At 37.1% G+C, this 14,016-nt stretch overlaps 1 protein-coding gene and 1 long non-coding RNA gene across 6 annotated transcripts in view; one reads left to right on the forward strand and one right to left on the reverse strand.

Moving 5' to 3' along the window:
- ZNF292 (zinc finger protein 292) overlaps window positions 1–14,016 on the forward strand; it is a 98,519-nt gene that overhangs the window by 26,502 nt on the left and 58,001 nt on the right. The gene's annotated exons all lie outside the window — the stretch shown is intronic.
- LOC146406093 (uncharacterized) lies at window positions 4,237–8,892 on the reverse strand. Its single transcript, XR_014805523.1, has 2 exons — window positions 5,326–8,892; window positions 4,237–5,264 (listed from the first exon to the last, which is right to left on the reverse strand). It is a non-coding gene; the product is annotated as an uncharacterized LOC146406093 (long non-coding RNA).

Below are 14,016 nucleotides of genomic sequence, written 5' to 3' on the forward strand. Positions count from 1 at the left end.
TGATGATCTTCCCAAAGGACCATTTTGACCATTTATCCAGTTAGTATTTTAAGTAAAATTTTAAAAGCAAATGATGTTTCTTGTAGAGGAGCCAATTTTTAAAAAACCTTAGCTTTTACTTACTATGTACACAGTGAGTGTTTTTGAAAAGGAAAAAATTGTGTGTGTGTGTGTGTTTTTAAACTGCCCAGTGGCTCCCATTGCATTTGTTTATTTTGGCTGTGCCCTCAGCATGTGGAAGTTCCTGGGCCAAGGATCAAATCTGAGCCACAGCAGTGACAATACCAAATCCTTAACTACTAGGCCACAAGGGAGCTTCCAAAATGTGCTTTTAAAATAAAGCTACAAATAGGAATTTTCCCCCCTGCAATGGAAAGAGTGGTACTTTATTTAAGCCTTTGATATATGAGGTTCAGCAAAGGTGTAATGTACTGAGAAAGAGTATAATTACAAAGAGATGAATCTAATCATCTTAAAGGAAAACATAATTCTTCATGAAAGTAATAAGGAAAATAATTTATAGTATGTATTGTTATTAGACATATATTTTTCTTGGTGGCTGGCTCCTGTGAGAAAATATAACATGAAATTGAAGTGTGTGTGATATATATTGTATCTTACTAAAATAAAATTCAGGTATATCATATATACTACAACTTGCTAACAAATTACTTTTAGGAAAGGCCCCCTTCAGATGACACAGTATGGCAATTTAATTAACACAGTAATAATTTTAATTTTGTTGGTGTTTTCTTTGTATTCTTTTATTTATTTATTTGACCATGCCTGGGTCATGCAGGGTGGCCAGGGATCAAACCCACACCACAGCAGGGACCTGAGCCACAGCAGTAACAATACCATATTCTTAATTCTTAAACTGCTAGGTCACCAGAGAACTTCTCTTTGGTATTCTTTTAGAACTTTAAGCATACTTTTCTGTGTTATTAATGAAGGTAAATTTCCAGGCTAATCACAGAGGTCTTTTTAGTCACCGAGTATGCTTTAATGTTATTTTGTATTCTAGGAACAGGATGCCATGAATGAAAGAAGGATTTCATACTATTTTTCTGAGTATTAGGCAAGCTTACTGTCCAATTTAGAAATAATAGTTGTGGGTGCTTTTGCCGCGGGAATGGTCCTTAACACTTGATTTCATTTCTTCTTTCCCCTCCCCTCTTTCCCAGCTAGCCACTATACTCATATTTCTGTGAGCCCCACTTTGCATCCTTACTCAAAGCCCCTTTTCATCACTACTGGAGAATTCTACTCACTGTTAAGGAACATCTATAATTTATGATAATGTGTGGATATATCGTAAGTAGATAAGATTTTGAGTAGAGGAGTTCCTGTTATGGCTCAGTGGGTTAAGGACCCAACACAATCTCTGTGAAGATGTGGGTTTGATTCCTGGCCTTGCTCATTGGGCTAAGGATCCAGCGTTGCCACAAGCTGCGGAGTAGGTCACAGACGCAGCTCAGATCTAGTGTTGCTGTTGCTGTGGCTTAGGCCTAAGCTGTAGGTCCAATTTGACTCTTAGCCCAGGAACTTCCGTATGCTGCAGGTGGGGCCATAAAAGAAAAGAAGGGGGGGGGGAGGAAAAAGGAAAGACAAGTGACCCTTTTGTTGTTACCTGAGTTCAGTCTTCCGTCCTTCTTTCTTCCCTCCTTTCCTTCCTTCCTTCCTTCCTTCCTTCTTTCTGTACTCCTGAACTCATAGTTTCACTGAAGACTTGAGCTTAAAACTTTTCCTTAACTACTTCCATTTCATTACAGCGAGTTTCATTGGGTAGATGAAGAGGGTAAGACTGGAGCCTTTGATATGTGTGGTTTTGTAAATTCAGGGTTCCAGTTGTGTCATCATCACTTTACTCTTTTCTAGTTACTATGTGAGCAAATAAATTTCCTTTTTTTCCACTTAAGTGACATTGTATTGAATTTCTAATCCTGATACAAATAATAGTCCAAATGTTAAGAATTAAGTACAGAAATATAACAAGTTTTCAGACTTAAATATATAAAATATACATATAAATCATGTTAAATACCACTGAAGTTTAAAAAAAAATCACCTTGGAGTTTCTGCTGTGGCACAGTGGGTTAATGATCTGGCTTGTCTCTGTGGTGGTGCTGGCTTGATCCATGGCCCAGCACAGTAGGTTAAGGATCCAGTGTTTTTGCAGCTGTGACATAGGTCGTAGCTCTAGTGTATCTGGCCCAAGAATTTCCATATTCCATGGGTGCGGGCCCCTCCGCCCAAGGCTTGGCCACTTAGTACTGGAAAACATTCATGTCCCTAACCAGATCTTAACTGAAGGGCTATTGGATGAACCTGTTTTGTGGGCACATATTTGATTTTTTATGATGACCTAATGTAATGTGGTGCTCCTGGGTTAAAAACTGCTTTCACTACTTTAACTGCTTGTCTAATGCTAACAGTGTCAACACTGAATGCTTATAAACTCCAGGAATATAAGGTAACTGAATCACTTGGGTAGAGAAAGAGCAGGGAAGAATTAAAGAGTTCCTCCCTAATTCCCCAAGAGCTACCTTGTTATTACTGCTGTTTGGGCTTCTTGACCTGGTATTGCTAAATCTTTTGGGTTTTTTCCAAGAGAAGCTAGAAATCTAGATTTTTATGTGCAGTGTCCTAATTTTGAAATGTTGGCATCAAATTCAAAATGTCTGGGGGAAAAAACCCCAAAACACTGTGTGAGCCAAACAAAACATGTCTTGAGAGTTTAAATTTATTCCTGGATATTTTGAGCCGTCTCTAGTTTGCCAGAAACAGTGCATGGAAAAAACTCTTCCCCCAAAGTGAGATTCAATTATTTTATCACTGTCTGTGTGTTTCCCCTCTTCATGTGCATCTCTAGAAATTGTAGTCTTCTGAATGCATCTGGAAAGAGGTATATATACAAATGGTCAATGTGATAAGAGGAGGGAAACAATTCAGGTTGCCTTGGTACCTTCTTTAGAATAGAGAGCTGTTTGAGGTAGATTCCTATTGGCAGATACCTGAGAAATCTTTTACCAGTCTCCTGATCTTTTATTTCTGATGTAGGACTCTATGCATTGTTTAATTTTCCCTGAGGCTGACAGATTTCTGACCAGTATTTTAAGTGAACAGAACTGTGCAAGCATTGTATATATCCAAGTAGAACAAATCAAGAGATACTATCTTGCAACCATGTTAACTTGAAACTTTGGTGATTAAAGAGTTAACAATATACTTATGTTAAAATAGGTTTTAGAATGTCAGTATTCTTAATTTTTTGCATTATCTAAGAAAAATTCTCAAGTTTAGATTAATACGTGGCCAGCTGTATTATCTTTTGATTATTTTAGTTCACTTGTTATCTTTCAAGTAAAAATAGCAATATATCAAGTTTGAAAATGAGCATAATAATAAAAGATTTGAACAAAAATCTTTGTAAAGTAAAATTTTTATTAGAATAGTTTTAGATTTACAGTAACATTGTGAAGACAGAACAGTATATACCCCATGGGCAGTTTCTCACTTTAGTCACATCTTTTTTTTTTTTTTGAGGAGTGTGCACATATTCCATAATTATTTTTAATTACAACAATAATAAAAACTCCATTAATGAAGCAAACCTTGTTAGAAACTAATTAAGAAAACTTGGTAGAATTCAAATTGGAAACAGTTTGAATTGACAATTACTTTAGTCACATCTTGCATTCTTTTGGTAAATTTGTCACAGTTAATGAACCTATATTGATACAGTATTATGAACCTATATTGATACAATATTATTAACTAAAGTCCATACTTGATTCAGATTTCCTTAGAGTTTTGTTTTTTGTTTGTTTGTTTTGCTTTTTAGGGGCACATCTGTAGCATATGGAAGTTCCCAGGCTAGGAGTCAAATTGGAGCTGCAGCTGCTGGCCTACACCACAGCTCACGGCAGTGTGGGATCCTTAACCCACTGAGCTTGGCCAGGGATTGAACCTGCATCCTCATGGATCCTAGTCGGATTCGTTTCTGCTGAGCCACAATGGGAACTCCCCTTAGGTTTTTATTTTAATGTTTTTTTCTGTTCTAGGATCCCATCCAGAATACTCCATTACACATAGTTGTCATATTCCTTTTAGAAGTTTTTGTTTTCTCTCTAATTCTGGGTTATGAAGGTGCTATAGTTAAAGTGATTTTCAGATAGTTTCTATTTTAGGAGTATTTTTAAAACTTTATATAAGGTATCTCTGAATTGTAGTTAATGTTTTCTGGAAAAAGTAATATGATTTTGAACCATTAATGTTCTAAGCAATATTTAACATATATTGATTGATATTTTCTTTTCATTAGTTTCAATTTGTTTCTATAAATTTGATGAGTTAAATCAGGAAATTCAGACAGCTGGACATCTGTGTCTTAAATGACAGTAATTTGCTTAAAATTTAGTAACCAGGTCACTGTTACATAGTACATATTAACTGCTTCATGTTCAGTCATTTAAACAATATTAAAACAGGGAGTTCCCAATGTGGCTTAGCATTAATGAACCTGACTAGGATCCATGAGGATGTGGGTTTGATCCCTGGCCTTACTCGGTGGATTAAGGATCTGGCGTTGCCATGAGTTGTAGTGTAGGTCTCAGACACAGCTTGGATCCTGCATTGCTATGGCCATGGCGTAGACAGCGGCTACAGCTCTGATTCAGCCAGTAGCTGGGATCTTCAGTATGCTGTGGGTGTGGCCCTAAAAAGCAAAAAAATAAAAATAAAAAATATTAAAACATCGGATTTGTAGTTGGGAAGTAGATGATGCTTCATATAGATTATTTTAAGATGCAAAATACTTAAATGTATTAAAAGGGCTTGGGAAAGTTATTCTCTGTGAATTCCATAATCCTTATTTGAAACCATTGAGGCCAGCTAGAATTCAGAATTCATAATTTTATGGCTTTCAGAAAAGTAATATGATATATATATTCTATTTTACACAATACCTTCAGAGGGGCTTTGAGTTGCATCCCATAGACACATAGGCAAGTTATATGAATATTCTCACTAAATGGAATAAAAGCTATAAAGTATTTCATTCTTTTTATTTTTATTGGATAATATTCAACCACATGGATATAATATATTTTATTTATCCATCTACTCCATTTTCTTGTTCCTGGTTAATATTGCTATGAACATTCATATACATTTCTTTTTGTCAAAATGCTTATATTCATTTGGGGTGCTTTGCTAGTTAAATTGCTGATTTGGATAGTGAATATTTTTAACATTTCATGAAACTATCAGAATATTTTTAACATTTCATGAAACTATCAGAATATTTTTAACATTTCATGAAACTATCAGATTATTTTTCCAATGGCTGTATGTACCATTTTATCTCTTCCCAGTGTGTCTGTGTTCCCACCAAAACTTGGTGTTGTCTGTCTTTTTAATTTATAGCCATTCTAGTGGATGTGTAGTGGTATTTGTGGTTTAATTTGCATTTCCCTGATGGTAATGAGCATCTTTTCATGTGCCTTTTTTTTTTTTTTTTTTTTTGACCTTTTGTTATCTTTGGTGAAGTGTTCATATAAAACTTTTGCCCATTTGCCAGGGAGTGGGGGTGTGGCTTTTTTTTTGGTTTTTTTTTGGTTTTTGTTTTTTGTTTTGGCTGCACCCACAGCATGTGGGGGTTCCTGGGCCAGGAACTGAACCCACGCCACAGTTTCGGCTTTCCCCACAGCTGCTGCAATGCCTGATCCTTAACCTGCTGCACCGCAAGGGTAATTCCTGTCTTTTTATTACAGAGTTGTAGTATCTTTATGTATTCTGGATACAAGTCCTTTATCAGACATATTATTTGCAAACATTTTCTCTCATCTGAAGCCTGTCTTTTCACCCCCCCTCTTCTTTCCCTTTCCTTTCCTTTCCCTTTTCCCACCCCACCATACCCTACCACAGCGTGCAGTGGCTTGATATGGGATCTCAGTTCCCAGACTGCTGCAGTGGTGCAAGTATGGGAGTCTAACCACTAGACCATCAGGGAACTCCCTGATTTTCTTACCTTTTTTTTTAAGAAGGCTTATTTTTTCCAGATCTAAGTGTAATTGACACATAAAATTGTATATATTTAAGGTGTGCAAGGTGGTGATTTGATAGACATTTTGAAATGTTTACAGTCAAGTTAGTTTAACATATCCATCACCTCACATAGTTACTCTGTGTGTGTGGTAAGAACTCTTTAATGTACTCTTAGTGAATTTGAAATATACAATACAGTATTAACAATATAGAGAAATATATAATACAGATGTATAGGTTCTAGGGATCTACTATAGAGGTCCCTAGAACCTATTTATCTTAAAACTGAAAGTTTGGCCAGCATTTCTCAATCCCCCCCCCCCCAACCATCATTCTGCTCTTTTTCTTTGAGTTTGACTTTTTGTTTTGTTTTTAAAGATTGTGTGTAAAAGTGAGTTTGTGCGGTGTCTTTATCTGCCTTACTTCATTTATCATGATGTCCTCCAGTTTCACCCAAGTTATAGCAGATAGGATTTTTTTCTTCTTTATAGCTGAATAATAATTGATTGTGCATATATGTATAATTTTCATTATCCATTCAGTTTTTTAATGGAAAATTGGGTTGTAGCCGTGTCTTGAGTGTTGTGAAAAATGCTGCATGAACATGGGGGTACAGATAACTTCGAGATACATATTTCATTTCCTTTGTATATATATCTAGAAGTAGAATTGCTGGATCATATAGTAGTTCTGTTTTTAACTTTTTAAGGATCCTTCGTACTGTTTTACAGAATGGCTGTACACTTTACATTCCTACCATTGGTGCACAAGGGGTCCTCTTTCTCCACACCCTCACCAACACTTACTTGACTTTTTTGGTAATAGGTATTTTAGAGGTCTGAGATGATATGTTATTATGGTTTGATTTGCATTTGCCTGATGATTAGTGATGGTGAGTGCTCTTTCTTATACCTATTTGTCATTTATATGTTGTCTGTCCGGGTCCTTTGCCCATTAAAATTTTTTTTCTATCCAGCTGTATTGAGTTTATTATGTATTTCGGATATTAACCTCTTATATAGATGGTTTGCAAAAGTTTTGGCCCATTTCATAGGCTGCTTTTTTATTTTGTTGTTTTCTTTGCTGTACAGGAGCTTTTTAGTTTGATATAGTCCTACTGGTCTTTTTTTACTTTTGTTGTCTGTGCTTTTGGTGTCATAGCCAAAAAAATAATTGCCAAGAGCATTGTCATGGAGCTTTTTTCCTATGTTTTCTTCTAGGATTTTTATGGTTTCAGGTCTTCCTTTCATTTAAACTTCAGTTTATTTTGAGTTAATTTTTGTGAGTGATTTAAGATAGGAGTTTAGTTTCATTCTTTTGCATGTGGATATCCAGTTTTCCCAGTGTTATTGAAAATGCTGTTTTTCCCATTGTGTGTTCTTGGCGCCATTGTTAGAAATTAGTTAACCATATACGTATGAGTTTTATTTCTGGGCTTTCTATTATGTCCCATTGGTCTAAATGTCTGTTTTTATGCCAATACTATTCTGTTTCAATTACTGTAGTTTTGTAATATAGTTTGGAATCAGAAATGCAGCTTTGTTCTTTCTCAAGATTGTTTTGGCTACTAGGGTCTTTCATGGTTTTGTACAAATTTTTAAGTTTCTGTGAAAAATGCCATTAGAATTTTTATAGGCATTGCATTGAATCTTTAGATTGCTTTAGGTAGTTATGGATGTTTTAACAGTATTAATTTTTCCAATCCATGAACATGAAATATCTTTATTTGTGTTAATTTTTGGTATACAAGTCTGCATGTCCTTGGTTAAATTTACTCCTATTTTTTAAAAGTTTTTGATGTTTGTAAATGGAATTGTTTTCTTGATCCTCTTACAGTTTGTTCTCTTTATAGACACATAGTTCTCTCACAGTTTCTAAATTTCTCTTACAGCATGGTTTAGTTTGTTAGTAAATAAAAACGCAACAGATTTTTTTTGTACATTGGTTTTGTGTCTTGCAACTTTATTGAATTTGTATCTTTTCATTTTCTAAATGAAGTATTTTGAAGTACAAAATTTTTTGTGATTTTTTTTTTTTGGTCTTTTTAGGGCTGCACTCACAGCATATGAAGGTTCCCAGGCTAGGGGTCAAATCAGAGATGTAGCTCCCGTCCTACACCACAGCTGCAGCAACTCGGAATCTGAGCTGTGTCTGCAATCTACACACAGCTCACAGCAACACAGGATCCTTAACCCACTGAGCAAGGCCAGGAATAGAACCCACATCCTTATGGATACTAGTTGGGTTCGTTAACCACTGAGCCATGAAGGGAACTCCTAATTGTGATAAATTTTTATGTTATATCTAAGAATGCTTTCCCTAACCCAGTGTCAGTAAGATTTCTTCCCATGTTTTTTCCTAGAAGCTTTATAGATTTAGTGCCTTTTAAAAGTATGGTCCATTTTGAGTTATTTTTTGCACGTTATGTAAGATAAATGTCTTATTTCATTTTTATGCATATGGGTATCTATCTAGTTGTCCCAATACTGGATATTGAGTATGGTCACATCCCCTCATCCCCTCAGTTCAGCCTATATTAACATTTTTCCTAGGAAAGGAAGTAATTTTTTCATTGCTTTTAATCAGAGTTCTTTGTGATCAGTGCATATAAGTGACCAAAGAAAAACTAGTTTCTGTTGAATTTTATTACCATTCAGGATAGTTACTGTAAGTTACAGAAATGAAAGGAATTGGTCACATTTTAATCTGGGCTTCCTGCTTTGTATTTCATGTTCTAAAGTAGGTGTATTACCTGTTTGGGCTGTTGTAACAAAAATAATGTAAACTAGGTGGCTTATGAACAATAGAAATTCATTTCTCAAAAATAAAAAAAAATGAAAAAAATTCATTTCTCACAGTTCTGGAGGCTGGGGTGTCCAAGATTAAGGCACAGCAGAATTTTGTTTGGTGAGAGCCTAATTTCTGGCTCATAGTTTTTTTGCTGTGTGTCGCATGATGGAAGAAGCAAAGGAGCTTTCTTGGGCCTCTTGTATAAGGGCACTAATCCCATTTATGAAGGATCTGCCTTCATGAACTAATCACTTCTCAAAGGCTCTACTTTCTAATACCATCAATTTGGGGGTTATTATTTCTACATATGAATTTTGAGGGGAAATATATTTAGTCTATAGCAGTAGGAATGTTCTATATGTGGCGATTGGCCCATGATAGACATACCCCAGTAAGCTGTGATACCCTTTCTGGCTGTGCCCTAGCAAGTTGAGATTGAGATTCATACTATTATTTCTGGCAGCTGGACTATGCTTCTTTGAGTATGATTATGTGCATATGCTGTGCTTGTGGCTTCCTGGAGATATTAATGTTACATTGTGTATAGAGGTTTTCCTCTCCAGGGTTTTAGGCCTCCCGTGTGGTATTTAGCTGTATGCTGTAGTAAAATTATCACTCTAGACTCTTTTTTTTGGGCTATGTCCATGTATGCAAAAGTTCCTGGGCCAGAGATCGAACCCATGCCATAGCAGCAGTCCAAGCCACAGCAGTGACAGTGCCAGATCATTAACCTGCTATGCCACCAGGGAACTCCCTCACGCTAGATTTGAGCCATGTGTTTAACTTCACTATTACTGCTTCACTATTGGAGTCACAATGTAAAGTTACAAATCAACTAGAAATACACTGTCATGGTTCTTGGAGAATAAGTACAAAGCTAGAAATATAGTGAAGACCAAACTGAAGTCAAAATTGTCAAAGATAAAAAACTGTCATTTTTAGTGGGTCTTTTATGTGGAAATAGTTATACAATATTATGAGAATTAGTTGAATGGATGGGATCTAAAAACACTACCTCGCTAGGTTATGTACTAGACATTGTTTTTTTTAATCTCTATTATATCAGGTTTCTTAGGAAATTAGAGTCACTTGTGGACATTTTGAGTAGATTAGTGTCAGTCATGTTCTTATTAGTCCAAGATTGAGACCCTCTACACCGAGAAACTGATCTGGTTGCTTTTGTAAACGGTCCACACCATGTCAAGTTAGGGAGTAGGAAATGTTAGGGTTATGATGTTCATGCCACCAAAATGCTGCAAAGAAAGTCGGCCTTGGAGTCTGAGAAATTCTGAGAGTGAGTGTTTGTAGCATCCATAGTGTAGATTATTTAGGATTTAAAGCTACCAGAAGCTCAGTTTCTGAATGATTACTTCACATTCTAAAATCAGTGTATGGACGTGTGAACTATGTCAAAATCATAAATGATTTTCCTTGGAAATGCTAAAGTGCTACTGAAATAACAGTGGGCCATTTGCCAAGGACAGTAGACTAAAGTGTGGGTAAATAAGTATCTGGACCTGAATAATGTGGAAGTAAGATTGTGAAATACTCTTGGATTTCATCACCAGTCAGAGCAACTCATGAATTCTCACTGTTTCGGAGAAAGATGATATGAAAGTAGCAATCCCAGAAGAAAATACAGAAAAGCACAGGCTCGAACCTCAGACTTGGGAGGTGGAAGTGATGCAGATGAACATTAGTTCTTTGAAATCAGTCTTCTGACAAGCTTGGTATTTGGGAATAACCTCTTGTACCAGTTCTAGATAGAGAAACTCTTTATTATGAGTATGTATTCTTTGGAATATGGGTTGCAAATACTTCCCAGTTTGTAGCTTTTCATGTGATTTTATGTGGGGGTTTTGTGAACCAGTTATTAAATTCTAATGTAGCCATAGTTGTCATTGTCTTCCATGGTTGTATGTTTTGTGTCATGATTAAGAAATCCTTCATTTTCCCTCGAAATAGTCTCAAGATCTTGAAAGAGTCTTGTCCTGTGTTCTAAAGTATGCTTTTCACATTTAGATATGTAATCCATATGGAATATAATTTTATTGTAGGTTGGGCATAATTGTAATATTTTTCTCCTAAAGAGCTGTTGTTTCAGCATTGTTTATGATGAGGGCTCTGCTTTTCTCACTGATTACTACCAGCACATCTGTTATAGGCCCAAGTTACCATACATACCTAGTTCTGTTTTAAAGCCCTAATTCTTCTCTGTCATCTATGCCTGAACCAGTATCATGTTCTCTCCCTCTTTCTTTTTTTCTTTTTAGAGCCGCACCCACGGATGGCATGTGGAAGTTACTAGGGCTAGGGATCAAATTGGACTTGCAGCTGCAGGCCTCCACTACAGCTACTTCAACACCAGATCCAAGCTGCATCTGCAACCTGTGTCACAGCTTCTGACAATGCCGGATCTTTAACAAAGATCAGGCCAGGGATCAAACCTGCGTCCTCATGGGGACTGTGTCAGGTCTCTAACCTGCTGAGCCACAGTGGGAACTCCAATATCATGATCTCTTAACTTCCATCTCTTTAAGATAAGTCTTGTTATCTGATTAGGGCCCTTCTTCCACCTGGCCCTTTCAGAAATGGTTTGGCTTTGCATGTGAATTTTAAAGTCAACTTGTCAAGTTATATGAAAAATCCTATGGGCAGTTTCCCTGGCATTTCTTTGACCTTATATGTTAAATTTAGGTCATAGTGCTATTTTAAAATTTTGTCTTCCAGCATCCATGAATGCAGTATCCCCATTTATGTAGTCCTTGTATGTCTTTAAGTTTCCTAATTTTTTTTCTGAAAGTCTTATAAATATTTTATTAGATTTATTCCCAGGTACTTCATAGGTCTAGTTATTGTGAATAGTATCTTTTTAACAATTACATTTTCTACTTGTTTGCTTGGGGGTAGAATTGATTTTTTTTTTTTTTTTTTTTTGGTATTGGTTTCATATCCTGCAGCTAGTCTCAATTCTCTTGGACTTATGTATGCGTTTTCTACAGTAGTAACAATTTTATTTTGTCTTTCCAGCCTTTTGTGTGTATGTGTGTGTTTTCTCTTTGTGCTTATTAGGCCTACAGTGTTATACAGAGGCAATGATAACAGACATTTTTGCTTTGCTTCTGACTTTAAAGGGAAATGCTGTTAACATTTTACCCTTAGGTATGAGGTTTGCCATGGGTTGTACTGAATACATTTTGTCAAGTTAAGGAACTTTCCTTCTATTCACTGTTGCAGAAAGATTTTAGTTTTTTTATCTCGAATGGGTTGTGTTTTTGTTTTGTCTTTTTTTGGGTAATTATTGAGGTAAATCATATACCTTCCCCTTTGAAATCTGTTAGTATGATAAATTAGTTTAAATTTAGAGAAATCTACTTAACTATCTTCATATTGCTCGGATAAATCTTCCCGGGTCCAAAATACATTGTAAAAATACATCGCTGCCTTTCCTCTTTCCTTCTGGAACAATTCAGTCCTTTATTTATATATTTTATTAAAAAAATTTTTTTAACATAGTGATTTTTATTTTTTTCCATTATAGCTGGTTTACAGTGTTCTGTCATTTGTCTGCTGTCTGCAGCATGGTGACCCAGATACACATACATGTATACTAGTCCTTTATTATGTAGTGGGGAGCAAAGCAGGTGTCTGGGGGTGGGAGCAGGGGTGTTGCATTGGTCCAGAGTGAATGTCAAAGCCCTGATTGGGTAGGTAGCTGCTCTGTGTGGTAGGAGTCAGAGCCCAATTATGGTGGGGAGGGTTCCTTAGGGAGTTAGCAGGGGTGGCTGTAGGTGGGGATTTAGAGCCCAAGTGAGATAAGTAAGTCATCCATGGTACAGGGTGAGGGGGTGGTGGGTGGAGAGAACAGTGTGGGTGTGGGGCTTCAAGGCTGGAGAAGGGTCAAGAGGGCTTTTGCACAGAGGGGCAACCTGGCAGAGAATGTCAGGACCTAAGCAGAGGGAAAAGAGGGACCTACCTAGAGATAGCCAGTTCCAGCATGCAGAGTGCATGCAGTTCCTCCAAGCAGAGTGAGGAGGGCAGAGCCTAACTTAAGTGACCAAAATGATCATCATCCATAATGGGACAAATTGAAGTCATGTACCACTTGATAGGATACAGTGAGTAGAAGTCATCATTGCTTCCGCGGTATTCCTGCCTAAATGTATAATGTGGATATAATTATGCATTATAATTATAATTTGGTGAGAAAACACCAAACCCAGATTAAGGGACTTTCTGCAAAATAACTGGCCTGTAATCTTTGATAGTGTAAGTGTCCTAAATGAGTCTTCAGGTTTCACTTAGGGTTTAGAGACCAAAGGAACATGACAGCTAAATGCAAGGCGTGGTTCTGAACTGTATCCTTTCTGTGAGAGACATCATTGGGATATCTGGCACACACTTGAAGGGTAGTAGTATACCAATATTTATTTCTTGGAGTTCCCTTCCTGGCTCAGTGGTTAATGATCCCAACTAGGATCCATGGGGATACGGGTTTGATCCATGGCCTCACTCAGTGGGTTAAGGATCTGGTGTTGCTGTGGTGTACGTCACAGACTTGACTCTGATCTTCATTCCTGTGGCTGTGGTATAGGCCAAGCGGCAGCTGTAGCTGCATTTCAACCCCTAGCCTGGGAATCTCCATATGGAAGAGGTGCAGCCCTAAAAAGCAAAAAACAAACAAAATTATTTCTTGATTCTGTGGTCATACTCTGATTATGTAGGAGGTCCTTGTTTGTAGGAAATAAAACATTAAAATAATGGAATGTAGTAGAGCACTAAGTTGGCGGTAACTCCCAAGTGGTTCAGGAAAAAAATTTCTCTGTACGATACGTTCTTTTCTTTTTTTGGCGGGGAGGGGTTGTCTTTTTAGGGCCACACCCTCAGCATATGGAGGTTCCCAGGCTAGGGGTTGAATTGAAGCTGCAGCCACCAGCCAGTGCCACAGCCACAGCAACGCAGGATCTAAACTGTGTCTGCTGCCTACTCCACAACTACAGCAGTGCCTGATCCTTAACCCACTGAGCAAGGTCGGGTCAAACCTTGGTCCCCATGGACATGAGTCATATTTGTTAACCACCGAGCCACTATGGGAACTCCAAAGGTTTTGTTTGTTTGTTTGTTTGTTTTTTAAGGGCCGCACCCGTGGCATATGGAAGTTCCTAGCTAGGGGTTGAA

Source organism: Sus scrofa, chromosome 1, assembly GCF_054392235.1.
Source record: "Sus scrofa isolate SSC_HxYL_T2T_F1_AM1 chromosome 1, Sscrofa_HxYL_maternal_Yorkshire_Landrace_v2.0, whole genome shotgun sequence".
NCBI lineage: Eukaryota > Metazoa > Chordata > Mammalia > Artiodactyla > Suidae > Sus > Sus scrofa.